Below are 18109 nucleotides of genomic sequence, written 5' to 3' on the forward strand. Positions count from 1 at the left end.
AGTGGCTGTTGCTGAGGTTGTACTTCCAGGTTCTAAATAGCTTTAACCTTAAGGGTCATCTTTCTGCTGGAGATGTGTGGAGAACAGACTGATAACTTTTTCCTTTTTTAGGAGAAAATTATAAATGGAGTTATTCTGTGCTGTTGTGACTTGGTTCTAAGCCTTGGTGCATTACGTAACTTTTGCCTATTAAAAAGCTAAATTTAAATAAGCCCTAATGTTTTTGTAAAGTATAGTAGCTACTTTCTAGATCATAGTCAGTGGAACCTGGTAGCTTCTGGGTTTAGTTTTGCAGAAGGACAGGATTTCTTTGCCCTGATTATGAAGCTAAATATAGACTTGTGATTAAGAGTTTTAAAGGAAAAGCACTGCATTCCAGTTGAACTCTGAAGTGCTATTATCTGGTCCATCTTAAAAGTTAAATTACCAGCCTCCATATGCTGTCAAAATACTTGGTTTTGTTTCTGAAAGCTGATGATGATTACTTGCCAGGCTGTTACATTGATAATTAAGTGTTCTGGGATTAGATGCAATAAACCACTTCCATGACACCAGAAAAAAAACCACCCAAAACCCAAAGTTGCTGTGAGTCTCTGAGGTTGGAGGTACTGCTAACTGAAAAAGCACATGGGACACTTCACTACTCATTCTTCTGAAACAACTATATATAAATAACGAAAGTACCAGCAGATGGCACTTTGAAACATTAGTTTTTTAAAAGTTACATATTGCAAATAGTGCCACCTAGAGATCAAGTGTCAGGGCTGACCGTGCAAGCTATTGAAGAGATGACAGCCGTGCTGAAGTTTACACAATTCTTGTATTTCCTGCTGCTGGGGTGTTTTGGTCTGAATACATTCTGTACTGTGTCTTTTCTGGCACTAGTTGGCTAGAAGGGCTGAAAGCAGGCTGTGCTGTACCCCTGGGGCATTTTGCCCATCCAGAGGTGCTGGAAGATGCTGACCTTGCCAGAAGAAGAGGGAAGGGCAGGGGTTGTTACAGTGATGGGAATGGAGGAGATGGGGAGTACCATGTAAATAATTGCCTTGTGGTGTACCGTCAGGAATGAAAATTAGCCAGGAACAGATCCTGGGCTTGCAGTAAGATTAGATCCAGGTGTTGGAGGTACTCCTGAGGATAAAGAGAGGTACACCATATTTACTGCCTGTAGAATTTGGCAATCTCTTGCTGAAGAATGGTAACGGTATTGTGATTGTACTGTTAGGCACATATATTTTTCTACTAACGCTGCTCAAAATCATATAGGCTAGCTTAAGCTGTCTGTCCTCATTAGGTTTGTCAGTCCCTTACCCCTTTGATTACCAAAGAGGTACACCATCAGTCCAACTCATTTTCCCCAGGGCACGCAGGTTGTCTGCTCAGCATCTGGTATGCCACAGGGCAACGGGTGCCTGGCCAGGTGTGGGAACAGGGGAGCCAAGGCACTGGCAGAGGTAAATCCTCCCTGGCAAGCGGACCCCTACAGAGCAGGTTACCGAGTAACACGTATGGAGGATGTGGTGCTACAGTCTGTGTCTGAAGAGAGGAGTGTGGGACCAGGAGGAATGTGGTCCTGTGGAAGCATCAGGTAGGTTTTTACCATTTGGGGCTGTGGTGCAGGACTGCGTCTGGGAGAGAGAAATTCTTTCAGGTGGTCTCCTAAGTCTGCTACTGTGTTAGCCGAGCACCAGGAGTGCCCCAGGCGGCTTGGGACTTGTGATCCAGCTGCCCAGGTACAGTACAGGTTGTGGCTGTCCCGGAGAGTTGGTGGAGTCTTTCCTGCTACTCTGGGTAAAGGTGCTATAACTTCACTTGGCTGGAGAGTGGGTATCCCATGCGATAATGGGAATAAATTCAGATCTGCAAATAGTTGCCCCACATTAATTCTTTTTAATAACCAGCACAAACTGTCTCTGCCCTATGGTTACCTTCAGGCACTACCCTGCTCTCCCTCTCATCAGCAATCTGGGGTGTTCTGCAGGCTTTGGGCCCCACTGCCCTCTTGCTTTCTCACATCGCAGTGTCTTGTCCCTATGGCTTCTTTTGCTTTGACTTAACCGTCAGAAGCTGTGTTCCCATTTCTGCCTCATTCCCCGCAGCTTTTTATGAATTTCCAGTGTTGCCTTTTCCTCCTGCAGTATTTTTTGCTGTCCCCAGCAGGTACAAATTTGAGCAATTCCCCGCCCCCCCCCCCATCCCATTGTGAGCTTTTTCCTGCATTGTGCCAGGGCACACATCAGAAAGGAGCTCAGTGTCCCCCACTTCCAGCTTTCTCGGCCCCCCTGGTGCAGCGAAGCCTGCCCTTCCTTCTTCAGAGAGGTGCAGCCACAGCGCCTCTGCCTCCACAGCCAGCTGTGGGATGTGGGTGTCCCCTTGGCAGCCACGTGGCCACACCTGATCCGTGCCAGGCTTGTTTGCGTGGCCAGTTTGGTTCACGAAAGCCTCCCGCTAGACTTCAGCGCTTGCCAGCTCTGCAGCTCTTCCAGGGCGGTGGGGTGTGTGGCAGAGGCTGCTTCCCTTTGGCTCATAAACAGCTGGTTTTGAAGGCTGGCGGCTGAGGCACCCTTTCCTCTTGCAGAGCCCCTGGTAGCCGCGGTTGTCTGCCATTCCCCGGGAAGGTTTGTTGTAGGGTTTTGGGAAGAACAATGATGATTCTTGCAGTCGCTGCTGGGTTGCTGAGGGTGGTAAGGAGAGAACTGGTTTCCTTCGGGTCTGAAGCATTGAGTTCTCCATTGGATGTGGCACAGGGAGCTAGGACAAGGGCATTCTTTGGGTTATAGGTGTTTTTTTCCATGCAGATTCCCAGTCCTTTATAATCCATGGGGTTTTTTGGGAGCATGAAGGTCATCCCTCTCGCCTTCCTTCAGCCTAGGCCTGCACCCTCTCCCTGTCCCCCCCCAAGTTTCTGCGCTCTAAGTGTTTGCCCTGACGCTTCTGGCTGTGTGTCTGAGTTTCTGTTAAGGAAATTTCCCCCTTTGTTTGCAAATCAGTCAAGCCAGTTTTCTTCCGTTCCTTTAGGTGACATGAGTTTAGCTTACGCTGATTTGAGTCAGCTAGGGCACCATTCAAATGTATGAACATGACATGTTTTCTTTACTTCTGCAGTGCATGCTGCAATGGTAAGTCCAGAAAGGGGAGTCTTTATTGCTATGGTTAAGTCAGTAGGTGATTGGTGCCATGCATGGTTTCTACCTTCGTTTTTGGGAAGAGTTTGAGAGGTGACTGTTGAGTATGGGAAAGATTAACCCTGGCAGGTATTTAAGGGAAAGCTTTGATTCAGTCATGTCCAGAGGACACTTTGAGCACTGGGTATCTGTTTGTTCTGAAGGATTTTGTGGTGTGCAGCTGGTTCACTCGTGGAGGCAAATAAACCATCTTTTACCTCTGTGAATTTTTCTAATCGACAGTTCCTGTTTACAAGTACTTCTGTGAAATATAAGAAACTTCTAGTAATTTATTTTGAGTAATGAAACACCAGTTATTCTTCTGGTAAGTCATTACCACTGCTAGAAACCATGAATTTCTCTAGCCGAAAAGGGCAAAAAAAAAAGTCAACCAAGCCAAAGTAATAACAATCAGAAAAGGCAAGAAATTATTTGGATTTATAAATGTGCAGCTGCAAGTATATGCTTTCCTGCTTTTTCTGGAAAACAATTTCTAAAGTGTGTTTTCGGTTGCCTTTTCTGCCAGTAAGCTTTTTACAGTTTTCAACTCAAAATCATTGCAAGCGAGTTAATCCCAAGTAGCAAAATGTGAATGAAACATGTGCTCTGATTTTTCTGAGCAAAGGTTTGTGTGTCACTTTCTTCCACTGTTTCCAGTGTCACTTACAGACCATGAAAAACAGTGTCGTTAAAAAGCACCGCACGTGTTTCTCAGGACTCAAGGGCCGGTTTCTTTCCCCGTTCCCATTTAACTAAAGAGCGGTAGGGCCTGCTGAATTCACCAAAGGCAGGTTTGGTCCTCCCATAGCTCCGAGATAGCTGGTGTTTCTGGCTTAGCCCAATGCAGCTTCACATTCACGCAGTTGTTTTGTTTCCTTTTCAATGCCGGGATCAAACCAGTGAAAAAATGTGCGCTGTTGCTGGGAAGTCCCTTCAATAACTGCATCATTTGCATGACAATATGTCGTGGTGTCCTGGTAACCTCCCTCTGCCAGCACATACCTTGGCAACAGGACATGCTTCAGCAATGTTTGCTGCACAAATGGGTTGTCTGTGAATGTCCTTTTCTTGCTTCCCAAGGATTTCTGGACATACTTGCGGTTGGATAAATGAAGGCTTCCTTCTTTCCTCTCCACCCTCTCCTGCTTTTGGGGTAAATTTTACTCCGGTTAGAAATCTATAACCCTTGAATGAACAGCGTTGCTGACTAGTGTGAGTCCTTTCCTGTTGCCGCAGGATTTATTAAAGACATTAACCAGCACAGACACAGTAACTGGAGCTGAATCAATATAAAAGGTTAATGGCATAGCAATATGTATTGGATATGACGATAAACGGTAGCGTCCTACAGGGCTTGGTCACTACAGAAGAAGTACCACCGGCAGTTAATTTCTGGAGGCTTGCTCGGTGTTTAGGACAAAAGGAAGTGAAGTACAGCCTGGTACATCAACCCCTGAGCTTGAGACACTGTGTGGCAAGTAATTATGTTGGCTGTGCCCGAGGCAAGAGGTGTACCACATTAAAAGATCACCTGAGTTTTCTAGTGAGCGCTGGTTTTACAGGCTAATATTTTATTCCCTTTGAGGCTACTCGCTCAAGACCCCTTTTCAGGCCAGAATTTTCCTCCTTCAGAGCCAGGTAGGGGCTTTCAAGTTTAGTGAAGCTGTCAGGGATCAATCTCTTTTACAGCTCCTTCAAGTTCTTTATGATGCAGATGAATGATTTCGGTAGATCCTGAGCCCTGTGTTACACCAGAGCAGGAAGAGGGTGGCTGGTGTTTTGAACTGTAGAATCTGTTGACTGACTGGGTGAAATAACCAGTGACAGCCATTAAAAATTAATCAGGTTAAATGAACCTGGGAAGGATCCAAATCTCAGAGGATAAGTTCTGATGTCAAAGGCATTTGAGATTTGCAAGAAGAGGGGTGGAAACATCTCTCAGTATAATATATGTTAGTGGACACTGGGGCACACCAAAAGCTATTGTGAAATACAGGCTGTAAAAGAACTCGTTTCTTTGTGATTTTTTTCCTGGTGGTTTTTGTTTGGTTGGTTTGTTTTTTTGTTTTTATGGAAAAACCATCACATCTTCCTTTTCCTTAAAATAAGGTCCATTCCATCTTGCTCAGCTCTGCTGGTCTTGGCAAAACTAGGACTATAAATTGATAAATTATCAGAAACTGCTGATACAGTAATACCTATCTTTTGTATTGGGTATTCCATTTACAGCTCGAACTCATGCTACAGATAACTCTTTAGACTTCACTTCAGTAGTTATTCCTGATAAGTTTCTTCAGCAGCAGAATCAGGTCTGGCTTCTCTTTCAGTTTAGTATTCTGCAATTAAGCCACACTGTATCTGGAAAGCAATACAAGAATAATACTTAAAAATAGTGTTTAGCTAGTTTCAATCAAGCTAGGATCTCAAAAACATACATGATTAACAAATAAAGCCCTTCCAAATAACATTCCTGTGATGTGCAGGGAGGTGACTCAGTGTTTCAGTGGCCCCAAATTCCAAGTAGTATTATACTTGTGAGTGCTGTGTAATGGCCTAGGAAGAGACAGCTGCTGGAGAAAGTGTTTTTCTTTCTGGAATTCACCAAGTGTGAGTGTTGCAACTTTGATGCTGCAGGAACACCATTTCACTGAGGTCTAGTTCTTAGTACTTCTGACCCATAAATCTCAGTGGTTTGTGTGAGAATAGGCTATCCCCCACCCTTTCCAGGCAGACAGAGGCATAAAGCAGTGAAATAGCTTGCCTGGGGCTGTAGGAAAGCTAGGCATGGAGCTCTGATGTCCGAAATCCCAGCCCTGTGTCCTATCTGTGAGCCTGTAATACAGTGACACTTTAAACAGAGATGGATATTTATATGTAAATGGCACATGTGGGGAGTGGTGTAGAGCTGAGCATGGAGGCGATTCCCAGAGCCATCTGGGGACAGAGACCATGGCACTTACTGCTGGCACAGGATACCATAGCGTGACTCTTGGTGGACAACAGTGGGGAGTTGCAATAATCCCTTCTTGCACTGATGCATGTGCAAGGTAGAGGGTGGAGGGAACAATTCCCCACTTTCTTTCTGTCCAGAGTGGGGATTGAGCTGGGCCTCGATAGAGCAGCAGGGAAACAGAGCCAGACTTTGTCTTGGAGCTTTGTCTACCTGACTGTGCTCTTGTGGGGCACACAACGCTATACTCCGACCAGCTCAGAGCAGATTGTGGTGTGGTCTCCTCCTGTTACCTTGTCTTTCTGTGTATGGCAGCTTTGGATGTAGCAAAGGGGGATATATAAAGCAGGTAAAAGTTAGGAGCTTGGCCACGTTGTACAGTTGAGACACCGTCACTTCTCAGTTTTGAAACTTCCCGATTTACAAGTTCTGTGGTAAAATACTGCACAATAATCCCCTTGATTTAGCTGCCTAATATACAGGATTCCCCTTAAAGCATAGGTAAAGTCTATGTTTCAGTGATCTCTGGAAATTGTCTTCCCTTCTTGGCAAACATCAGTACCTTCTGCAGCTGTGTAATAAAATTCTGAGGGTCACAAATTGGTCTAGTAAAAAATGCTATTTCAGATAAGGGTTCCTGTCAGCCTTGCTTCTGGTCTGATCTACGGATCAGACTCATAGGGTCGAATCTGGGCAGTTTAATGAAACAACGTTATTTAAGCAAAGCAATCATGTTCTGCTGCAGTGTTGTTTGGTATTAAACAGCAATTAGATTTGTCTCCCCAACAAAACTGAAAAGCTCATCTGAAAGCAACTGTAATCGGAAATGTCATACTGCAGATACCCATGATAGATATGGTTTAACAAAACACAGGCTTTGGCTTCAGTTCATCACAATGATGGATAATCCCATGGCATACAGCAGTTTAGTACTGTTTATGTAGCTTGCAGTTTAGGTTGAGAGTATTCCTTTCATTGTTGCATACACGCTCGTGTTTTTCTTGATCGCTCTCGTGTGCCACATGATCAACAACCACGTTAAACTGGAGTATTTTGCCCATGTCACTTGCTCTGTAGTGAGTGAAATGGCACTTGGGATGATGAACCTGAGGTTTATCCGATGGTACTTGCTATAACAGCACATATACTGAACTCCAGTCTGAGCTTTTTGCAATGGCTCACTGTGGAAGCCCAGGAAACTAAGCAGCAGTTTCAGAAAGCTGTGGCAGTGGTGGCAAGAGTCATGCAAGAGACAACGCTGACAATAAAGCAGATGTGCTGAAGTACTGGTTGGGGAGTGTTTACACAGACTTTAGAGGTATATGGCTGGGTTTGGTTCAGCTGCCTGCATGGGAACTTTCACAAGAGATACTCTGTGGATTGCACAAAGCTCCATCTCCTGGACTTATGCAAATTTGCAAGATTTTTGCTTAAAAAAAGACTAGAACATACTGCATGTGTGTCAGCCAGTCTTAGAATGGAGAACTTTTATTAGTCAGAATACCCTGAGTAATGAGCCTTCCTCCATGCATCCTGACTTTTAATCCTTAAAGGTTTGCGTTAAAAAGATGTTAGCAGTAAAAGAAAGCAAGACCTGTTAGCATCAGACTGCAGAGTAGGTACAAGCACCTGATGTGTGTAAAAGAGCTGGCGCTCAGCATATTTTTAGTCTTAATATTTCTTCTCATCTGACCTGGGAGATAGCAGGAAATTCCCTCTTGCTGTGTATTTTTGATGGTAAGATACGGTCACTGTGAAGAAGTGTTAAGTGTACTGTTGTCCTGGAGGTCTGCAGCATTAGCATCACTCCACATCATTATTAAGTCCACAAAAAAAGTGCCAGGCTGCGGGTTAGATTGTGCTGGGTATTTCAAGCAGTGGTGCTTTTTTCTGCTCCCTAGTTCCTGAGTACTCCTGCACTTATTAAAGTGCAGAGACTCATCAGGGAGTATGTTAAAGTGCCTGGAGTCCTGATGTGCATTATTTGGAGCTTTCTCTGATCTGAGTGCTGTCTCTTCCATCACTTCCCTTCCAAGCCAACTTATCCTGGTGATCTGCTAAAGACACCTCATTCCCAGGCTAAAACTCTTTGTCAGAAGTAGTGGTGCCTGGCTCCATATTACCTCTCCCCAGAGGGCACAAAAGGTGACCCACCTGATTACTGCACTTCCCCCGTCCGGTGGGCACACACTGGCCCTCGCATCGTTCATACGTGCAGTGTCCTGTTTAAATGCAGTTTCACTTGCTGGAGTCCATGCAAGATACAAGTTAAGAGCCAGCTTAAACAGAAACCTTCCACCCACTCAAGGTGCCCGCATTTACTTTGCATTGCCAGGGAGTTTGCTCTGCTTTCAAACAAGAAACTGCTATCCATTTTGATGCAGGACACAATGAACTGCAGGCATCTGTATGGAGGAGGAAGGGGAAACAGATTGGCCACCTAGTTTTTCTCCTCAGTTTCCCAAGCAGGGGAATGGACTGCCTTCCAGCTGTCTGCACCCAGGCTGGGTCCTGGTGATGGGAACCCTCCCCAGTTCTGTGGCTTGACAAGAGCCAAACCTCATACATGTTGATGTAGGCTTCAACTTGCTCTAGGGCTGAAGATCACATGAAGAAGAATGTCTCCATGTCTGTGCACTTTGGATATGTTCCCTGTCCATCAGGTGCAGGGCTGTTTTCTGTTAACCGACCCTCTTCCCCCCTCCTGCCACTGACATCTTTGACACCCTCATTTGCTACCACCCTGTGAGTAGGACGCAAAGTTCTCTCATTAGCTGCGTAGGATGCAGTTACTATTTGAGCAATGTTGGTGTATCAGCCTGCTACTGCTGAAGTGCAATCCAGTCTATAGTCACTATTGCAGCTTGGTGTGCAGACGCTAGGTCTGACGTAAGGAAGGAGGTAGCGAAGGAGTGGGAGGCAGAAGAGGGTCCCTTTCAGTGCGCAGCTCTGTTCGATGCTCTTTACCGATGGTAGAGTTCAGCTTTGCCTGACAGCTGGCTCAAGGCAGCACAGAATTGAGTGGGTGTGCAGGTCACGCAGCTCCCTCCTTGCCGGAGGAGGCTCAACGCCTCAGCAAGCTTTCAGTCCGGGCTCGGTTGGTGTGATCAACCCAACAAACCCGGGAAACTGCGCGTTGAGAGGAGTTCTTGTGGTCCCAGTAGCAGGAGGTTGCTGCCACCGATGCCTTTTCTTCCCCTGCCTGCTCTGTGACCCACACAGGTCTGTGATAAAAGGGGGAAAAGCCGAGAGAAAGGAGCTGTGGCCCAGAGACGTGGCCCTAGCGCGCCCTGCGTGGCATGCAGGGCATGGCCCGAGCAGCCCTGTGAGGGGCAAGTCAAAACCCCGAAAATTAGGATAATTAGTTTTATATGTAGCAGTATCATAGTTCCTCTCAGAGGGACCCCAAAGCAGTTTGGGGTTTTCGTAGTAGAGTGGTTTTTCCCCTTTTATGACCGTTCAAATATTTCCTCCCTCAGTCTTGAACTGCTTTCGGTGCTTTTGTTGTGTTGGAGGTAGCTCTGCCTCTTTATCCTTCAGGGTAATTGAGCAGTCGTTGGTTTTGCTTTTACTTTTTCCCTCCTCTTTGTCTTTCAAATGTCTACCAAGCCATTGTCATTTTAAAAATTAATTTTTAAAAACCATAGTTCTTTTATAGTTCAAACTTGCTACAAAAGCAAGATCCAAACTGCACTGTATTCTATGGAGAGTTATGAGTGTGGCTTACAGGACTGCAGTTGCTGTTCTTAATAAAATAACTAGTAACAAAGACGTCTTTCTTCAAAGTAGCTTCCTTCATTTACCATTTACCCTTTTTTTTTTTTTTTTTCCTTCTTTGCCAATGTTAATAATTCAGTATGTGGAAGTGAAGCCTGAAAAGGGAAATAAATACTTTGTGTCCTGGCCAGTAAGATGGACGTTTTCTGAGTTTAAATTCCCTTGATAATTGCAGTCCGTGGTTTGTGGTGTAGCCTCAATAACTCTGGAGCATTAAGTGCAGCTGGATCATGCTGCCTTAGGAAACTCATGAGAGGACAGTGCCGGGTGTCAAGTGCCAGGCCTTTGAGCAGTTTGTTTTAACTTTTTAGATTCATTTATCCAATCCCCTGGAAAAGCCTTTTACTACTACACTGTATATTATATTGCCTGCTTTCCCTGCTAAGTAAAGAGTACTTGGGGAAGGCAACGGGAGCAGGAGGTTTTGCACAACAGTAATTACTTTGGGTTTCCATGCCACAGACCTTTTGACCTAACTGCCACTCAGGCCAAATCTGTCATCTTTAATCCATCGTGCCCATCCATCCCTGGGAGGCTTCAGAGATGTCCTGTCCTTTGGCTGGCACCAAAGACCTTCTGGATACCTACATGTAAACGAGGTCTAAAAGGTAAAATTCATGTGGTGCTTCATCTTAAACTATGCATTGAACCCATTCAGGGATTACCTTCACGCTTTGAGGAAAAATCATGCCTTTGTTGGGAGGCTGGGATGGCCAGGGATTAAAACAAAGGGCTGACATTAGATCTTGTTTCTGTTCTGCCTCTGCCCCTGCCTTGCAGGTTTGCCTGGAGCTGGTTGTTAATTGTGGAGCCTTTGAAAACAACTTTACAGTTTGGCTACACGTTTTTGTTTCCTCAAGGCCAGCTCTGCCAAAATAGCCTCATTTAATCATTGTTTAGTTTTTGGACTGAATGATCCATACAGGTGTGGGTAGCCAGTGGCTTATTTTCTGATTGTTAAAATGAGACTGTTTGGTTAGCTACGATTCTTGATTTCTTCATAAATTCTGGGTGTAGAAACACAGGCACAAAATTGCAGAGTATTAATTAAAAGTCTTTTGGCCCTATTATTTAGTTTGTCCTTGGATTGGCCCACTTCTAATTACTACCCGGTTACTATTGCTATTATTCTTGTTTAATGAGATAATCCAAATAATCTCATTTCAGTTTCACAGATCATTAGATCCAACACACTTATTAATAAGGCATTTGTGAGCTCTTTATGTCCACTCAGCTGTTTTCAGTCCTTCTCTTATCCTCTACAACGGAGGGAAGAGTTGTGCTGAGTATTTTGTAGTTGGATACATTTCTTCAAACTATTAGCTCTTGTCACTATATATTGTTTAAACAGCTGCTTCTTGTTGTTAACTGCGGTAGTAAAAATGCTGTACACCTTGGGCAGAGCTGTTGACTGTGCTCGTGAAGAGCGGCTCTCACAAAGAGGGAACTGCTGCAGTGTCTCTCCTGCCAAAAAGGGTCACCTTTCCCACGCAGGCAGTAATGCGCAGCAGATGCCGGGCTACTTCGCTCCACTGACAGTAGGATGAGAGCGAGCAGGGATGTTCTCGTGCCGACTTCCCAAGGACAGTGAAGGCAAGGAAGCACTGGGGGACCATCTAGGTCATTGCTTCCCCATCTTTTCAGCCAGCGTATTTACCCGTGCAGCCGATGATGTGTTCTTCACAGGTCTCCCCAGAGCGTGCCGGTCACAGACGTGTGCCCCATGCCTCATTGGCCGTTTTTAAGTTCCTCGCTGGTGAGATGAGCCTCCGACGCAGGGAGTGCGGATCAGGTACATCTGGCTGGATGGCAGGGAGCATAGGTGTGCCCTTGGTTGAAGTATTTGCAGTGTCCTGTTACCCCACACATTTCCCGTCGATACCAATACCTACGTGTGTTCTCTGTCGCTGTGGCTCAGATTCTGCTTTTGCTTAGAGCTAGCAGAGGGGTGCTTGGATAGCTGTATGTTTGCTGGGACTGTGTTATTTAAAACAGTGAAAATTCTCCAAAGAATTGAAATAAACAGGTGTGTGTAGCTGTGCTTTTGTGCCAACAATGAAAAAAGCTCCAGTTTTAACGCACAGGTATGGAAGTAAACGCAAAGAGTAATAAATGCTTCGCTGCTTTCAGTAAGAGTGAACCTATAACTCTGGAGGATGCACTAGCGGGCTCATGTCAGTGGGCTGCTAAGCGTGACAGTCCTGGCGCTGAAACTGTCGCACTTTGTCACTGTGGTTCAAAAACAGGCATACACTGCTGGCTCTGAACAGCGATCAAACGGTGAGATGACAAAAGGAAAAGGGTGAGAAAAATCAGCGCTATTTCATTATTAGACAAACTGGCATGGGCTGTCCGAGCAGCAGAGGTTGCCATCTATTCTGTGAGACTCTTCTGCCTGCTGCGTCGCCCACGTGTGTCTCCGATACAAATGGAAGGAGAGCTGCTAGAAACGACTGTGGGCTGGAGGCTTTGCCCTGGCAAACCATGTGTGGCACGCAGGCCACGACCCGTCATTCTTTTAAAGCTGAAACTTGCTATAAAGGCAAGATCCAAGCCACGCTGTACTGAACAGCTGATGAATTGTCAGTGTCCAGTGAAGCTATTCTTCACGGTGGGGGAAAAACTCCATCTGCTCCAGTCATGAGCACTGTGGGCCTGTCTTCACCCCTACAGCACTTTGAAGTTCAGCTCAAAGCCTGGCCTCTCATGTAGCCTGCATTCCCATGCAAAAGTCTTTAGCCTGATTAAGTGTTAGCTCTTTGTAAGGAAATGTGCCTTGAGGCTCGCTTAATGCTGCAGTGGGGACAACACAGGCTGTGGATTTCTCATTTGATAGCAGCCCTGCTTAAGCAGGATTTAGCAGTCTCCTCCTCGGGCCCTTCCACTCCCTTGTCTGTTGTGTCGGCAAGGTTACCGGTGCAGCAGGGTGGTAAGCTGGAGTGAGAGTCAATATAGTTTGAGAAGAAAAAAAAAAATATCATAAAACAGGCTGGAGGTTTATTTGGTGGATTTTGTAAAAAAATTTTAGAGTCTTTTCTCTGATCTGGTTTACCGTGCCACTGCAGAAACAGCTATGTCGGAGAGTGGACCAAAGGTAGGAGCAAATCCCTGCCCAAACCCCAAGAGGGATTGCATGAGATTTGTTTTCACGTTTGATGGCAGCACCAGCAACAACAGTGAGCTAATGCCATCTGCATGTTCGTTACAGTGCTGTCACCCCAGTTTTATGCCAGTGCAGCTGGCCAGAGGGTTGCACTCAGAGTCACTTGGAGCAGCTTCCCAGCACAACACTCACGTACGCCAGCGCTGCTAAAACCTCCAGGCGAACCGCCCTGCTGCATGGGGCAGCCTGAGCAGGGTTTCTAACCCTCCTTACGCACTCACTTGAAGAGCAGGGAATGAGCTTAAGGGTGGATAATCCAAGCTAACACTGCAGTGAAAACAAGTCCCTTGCCTCAAATATCACTAAAGACTTTTCTGCCCTCCCAAACCTCTGACTTCACTGTCCTTTAACAGCAGCCGATATTCTCCTGGCACAGACTACAGCAGGGAAAATTAATTGCTCTGTAATGATAAGCCTGCTCTCAGAAACTGGCCTTCTGTTCTGTGTAAATGGACAGCAATCTGTAGCCTATCAGCAGAGCCTTTCCTTTGGGGAAACAGCCTTGCAGTTCTCAAATTCCCCTTTACGCTACTGACTATTGGCATCTCTTCCTACCTCAAAAGCTGCTACACTGCTGCACAATTTTTTTCTCTTTAATTAATTTCTTTCGGCTCCGTCAGGATACAGGGTAATTAAATGCTTCAGTATCTTGTCATAAAAATGCCACTTTTCAGAGGAATTGTCTTAATGAGCCTGTTTTTCAGTATAGCAGAGGCTCATCTATTAGTCCAGTGTATATTTTTAGAGCATGGCATTAGTCAGAAAAGCCCATTAGATCGTTATACAAGTGGCTGAATCAGCAAACTGTATCTGCTGCTATCCTGTCAAAGCAATAACGTTAACATTATCAAAGTGATTAAAAGCCATTCATTCATTTTGCATCTGAGTTGACAAGTTCATTCCTGTAGAGGCATACAGTATGAAGCTGTAAGAAAGGAAATCTAAAAGCTCATCATATCGCTCAACCTAAAGAGCTACCAGTGTGTGACAGATGCAATCAAAACATGACAATTGAGTGAAATATTGGACGCCGCTGTTCTGTCATATGGAGGGTTGTCACTGGCAAAATCAGTCTTAGCCTGGGACCCTTTTTGAAAGATGTACATCTTTATGCAGTGAGTTTGCAAAGTGGTATGTGCTTGAACGGGGCAGAGTTTCCATCAAGGACGTTGTCCTTCAACTCTGCGTCACCCTCCTGGAGCTTCAGAGCAATGACAGTGCTGTTGGTCTTTCCTTGGCACGGGCTACCGGGTGTCTTTGGCCAGTGGGCTCCCGATTCTTCGGTCCTCCGCCGTAGCTGTTGAGGGCTGGGCACTTCAGTAGCAGTTCTTGGCCTTGGCAGTGGGGTGGTGTTTGTTCAATTTTATACATATGCAGAGCAGAAGTTACAGAAAGGATAAACAAGGGTTGACATCGCTGTCATGACCTTTCTGAAAAAGCTGAGGGGACAGAAAGATTCAATTAATTCCTAGGGGCTGCCCTGGGGGAAACTGCTCAATTTGCTTGCGAAAGACAGACGGAGTATATGCAAATCCTTTCTGTGGATAGGGCATGATTGTAAAATGCATGAAAGTTGGAAGAGCAGTCCGTGTGTCTGAGACCGGAGTGACAAAACACCTGTTGGCTAGAGCGGGAGATCTGCATGGAGAGGGCTTTGTCTTCCACTAATGAACGTAGAGCAGCTTTGAGTTCTGCAAGTCAAATTGTGCATCAAGGAAGGAAAAGGCAGAGGATGGGAAGGGCAAGCTGTTACTTGGCAAAAAACCAACACCTGCTTCTAGTAGTGATCCCACCTACTCAGTTCTGATCAGTACATGAATGTACTGAGTTGGATTAAAAAAACCAAAACAAACCAATAATGACCCAATGAGTTATCACACTGGAGCACATGCGTTTAGCTGACTTTTTTTCCCCATTGCAGATTGTCTTAATTCTGCTGTCAGTGTGGCCCTTTATTATTAATTAATTTTAGTGCCTCAAGGCTGTTGTGGTGAAGTGTCACTAATACTATATGTCTGGTTTAAATGAATGTCTTGTGATTACACCTATATGAATGTGTCAGACTTCTATGCTGTGTGTGCAGTGCATGCCTGTTCAAGGAATATTTGCCCTTTTAATGGTTGTGCATGCTATGCACAATTTATTCTTTTCCTACCATCATGAAGAAAAACAACATTTTTTTTTTGGACATTTTTAATGTGCAATGAAAAAAAGTAGCAAACCTGCTGGTTGATGTTTATCCAGGGAAGAATTGCTCCCGTAGAGCATCAGTGGTATTCTCGGAGCCCATGAAGATAAAAATCCATAGAAACTGGGGGCAATTCAGACACCTTAGATATCTAATGGTGGACTGCAACCTGGGAATCTCTTTTCCATTTGTAGGCATGTGCTTTCTAGTCACTCAGCCACAGATCCCTCCTGCTCGTTGAATTTGTGTCCTCATCTGCACTCTTCAAATCAAGAAAATTAATGCTTGAAGCTGTTTACTTATCTTCACTAGCTTGCTAATATGGATCATGCCTGGGAAACAATGATTTTTACTGATTTTGAGGAAAAAAAATGAGGATGCGGCTGACTTACAAATAAACGGTGAATTCAAACCATCAGATAACTGTGAGGGTTAAAAGATAGAAATGATGTTTTATTTTGAGGAGCTAGATTTGAATTTCTGAAAGGCATTTGAAAATGCACAGAATGGTTGTTAGGTTTGGTCTGATAAATGTATCTCAGTAGAACAGGTTGGAAAAGAGAGCTGCAATAGCAGTGCTTTCTGTGCAAAATCTTGGCATTGATATAGGCGTGAGGATGAACATCTGAATATTTTATATCTGAGAAGGCAAATCTAATGATCTGTTGTTGGTTTTTCTCTCTTTTATCTATCAAAAATCTGAGCATCCATTTTTATTGGTGATTTGCTTTGTATATACCCTTTGCCAACTGGATTGTATTATAGCTAAGTTGTAGTACGTAGAGCACAGGAGATCGATATTTCACTTTAAGTGTCTGCCACAAGAGAGCAGTGTTGGTGTAATAAGCTAGAAGAGTGTGCCTCTGGCAGCTTCATTCTTCCATCAAAATGTACACTGAAGTACTGCAAGAGAAATTCAAATACAGTACAACAAATCTTCTGGGAGCTCAGCAGGATTAAGGGATAAAAATAATGAATGGTGCCTAATTTCAGGTATTGAGTTTCAAGTTTCTTAGAGACATAATTGATATGACTGTGGAATCTTTGCAAAATTTCAAGAAGTTTATATAAATTTCATCACGTTACTGGTAATCTAAAGAGGTTTGTTCCCATATTTGCCAGTGTAATTCCATTGAAACCGGTGCTGTTTCACTGGTATCCCTGAGAGTATCATCTGGCAATGTGCGTGTATTTGTGTATGGTACAGCCAGTTCTTCCGAACTGCAGGAAACAGCTTCCACCGAGTGCGCTGAAAGGTGAGGTTGCTCCAGGCTTTTCAGAGCTGGGACTAAGCTCTGTGGAGTCGCAGACTGGGAGTTCCCTGCGGGTAAGTTGTGTGCTGGATCGGACTTAGGAACACCAGAGTTTGCTTCATTTTTAAACATGTAACTCAATCTGCTGAACTACATACATGCTCTTGGAGAAGCTCGAACTACTGTTCGCTGCAGATGCCCAAATCCCAATTATACTAAACCATTAGGACTGTGCCAGTAGATTCACTGCTCTCTACCCTTTCCTGGCTGGAGACCAGAGCTACAGTGGTACTTGAAACATATTACTGCCAATTTCTCCTCCAAAAAAAACCCAACCAAACCCCAAACCTTTCATTTGAGGAAATTTATATGGATTAGTTTGGAAGTAATTAACCATAATTCGTGTGCAGTTTCTTAATGAAAATCTGTCTCGATATTACAAAGAATAACTGCATTCAGATCTTGATCAAAATTACTCATTTTCACTAAAATGCATTAAAAATCTCTTTCTACCAACAAAACTCAATACTAAATTTTTTTAAAGCATATGCCTGATAGTTCCTGACTTGAAAGACTGGACTTTTGATTTTAAAACTGCCACTTCATTTGGTGCTGTCAATGATCTGCTTCCATGTGATAGAAAACTTGCTATCTAAAAATGACAAGGCAAGTATGTGTCAAAATGAGATCCAACAGAAGCCAGGCTTAGGTCTAAGAAAGCAGGACGGATTGCTTTGAAGACATGATGTGTTCAAAGGAGGAAAGGATGTAAATGGGGAGAAGTTGCTAGGAAAAAGAAAAAAGATGAAAAATGACCCAGCCATGGAGCACCGTTTTAAGCTTGAAGTAATTGGAAGAGATATAGTAGACTGCATTATCTCTTGGTACAATCAAATGCTGAACTTCGCAGAAATAGATCAGCAGATAATTTGATCCATTTGGAGGAGACCATCAAAAGCAGTTGGGTGAGAGAAGAGAAAATTATGGGAGGGCATGGCTGTTCTATGTCAGGGTATAGTTGACTAGACAGGTCGCTGGCCTATCTCCAAATATCTGCTGCTCGATGCTTAGGAAGGGGTAGCAGAAATGCTGTGTGACAAGTTTATGATTACTTTTCTCCTGCTTTACCTGTTAGTTTTCAGAAGACAAATAGGGAGAAGGGGTCACAGTATGCAATATCTTGTAGGTGAGAATGAGAGCTGGAATAAAGTGTATCTGAACTGATTAGCCAAATTAGAGCATGTGCTAAAGTAGCCAAAACCGAGCTTCATTTTGACTAAAAATAGTTGTCTTATCTAAATATGTCCTGTATCTACTATGCCTTCCACTTCCGAAATGCTATCGCAGCTGCAGTGTCCTGCATCCTAAATTTAGAACCATTCATCCTACTGAATTTTCCAGCGCAGTAAATGGATGCAGCAGCTTTTTTAGAAACTAAAAAATAGAACAGGTTAAGAATAACATAATGCAGAGCCACCATACTGAAATACCTGTGCTTAATCTTTGGTAGCTCTTACTGTCTTTAGTTAAGTTCTTACTTCAAGTAATGATTATACAAAATGTGTAGGGATTTTACAGTGTCTGAATTATCAGTGAGGTTCTGCTTTTTTCTAG

This window comes from Buteo buteo, chromosome 16, assembly GCF_964188355.1.
Source record: "Buteo buteo chromosome 16, bButBut1.hap1.1, whole genome shotgun sequence".
Classification (NCBI taxonomy): domain Eukaryota; kingdom Metazoa; phylum Chordata; class Aves; order Accipitriformes; family Accipitridae; genus Buteo; species Buteo buteo.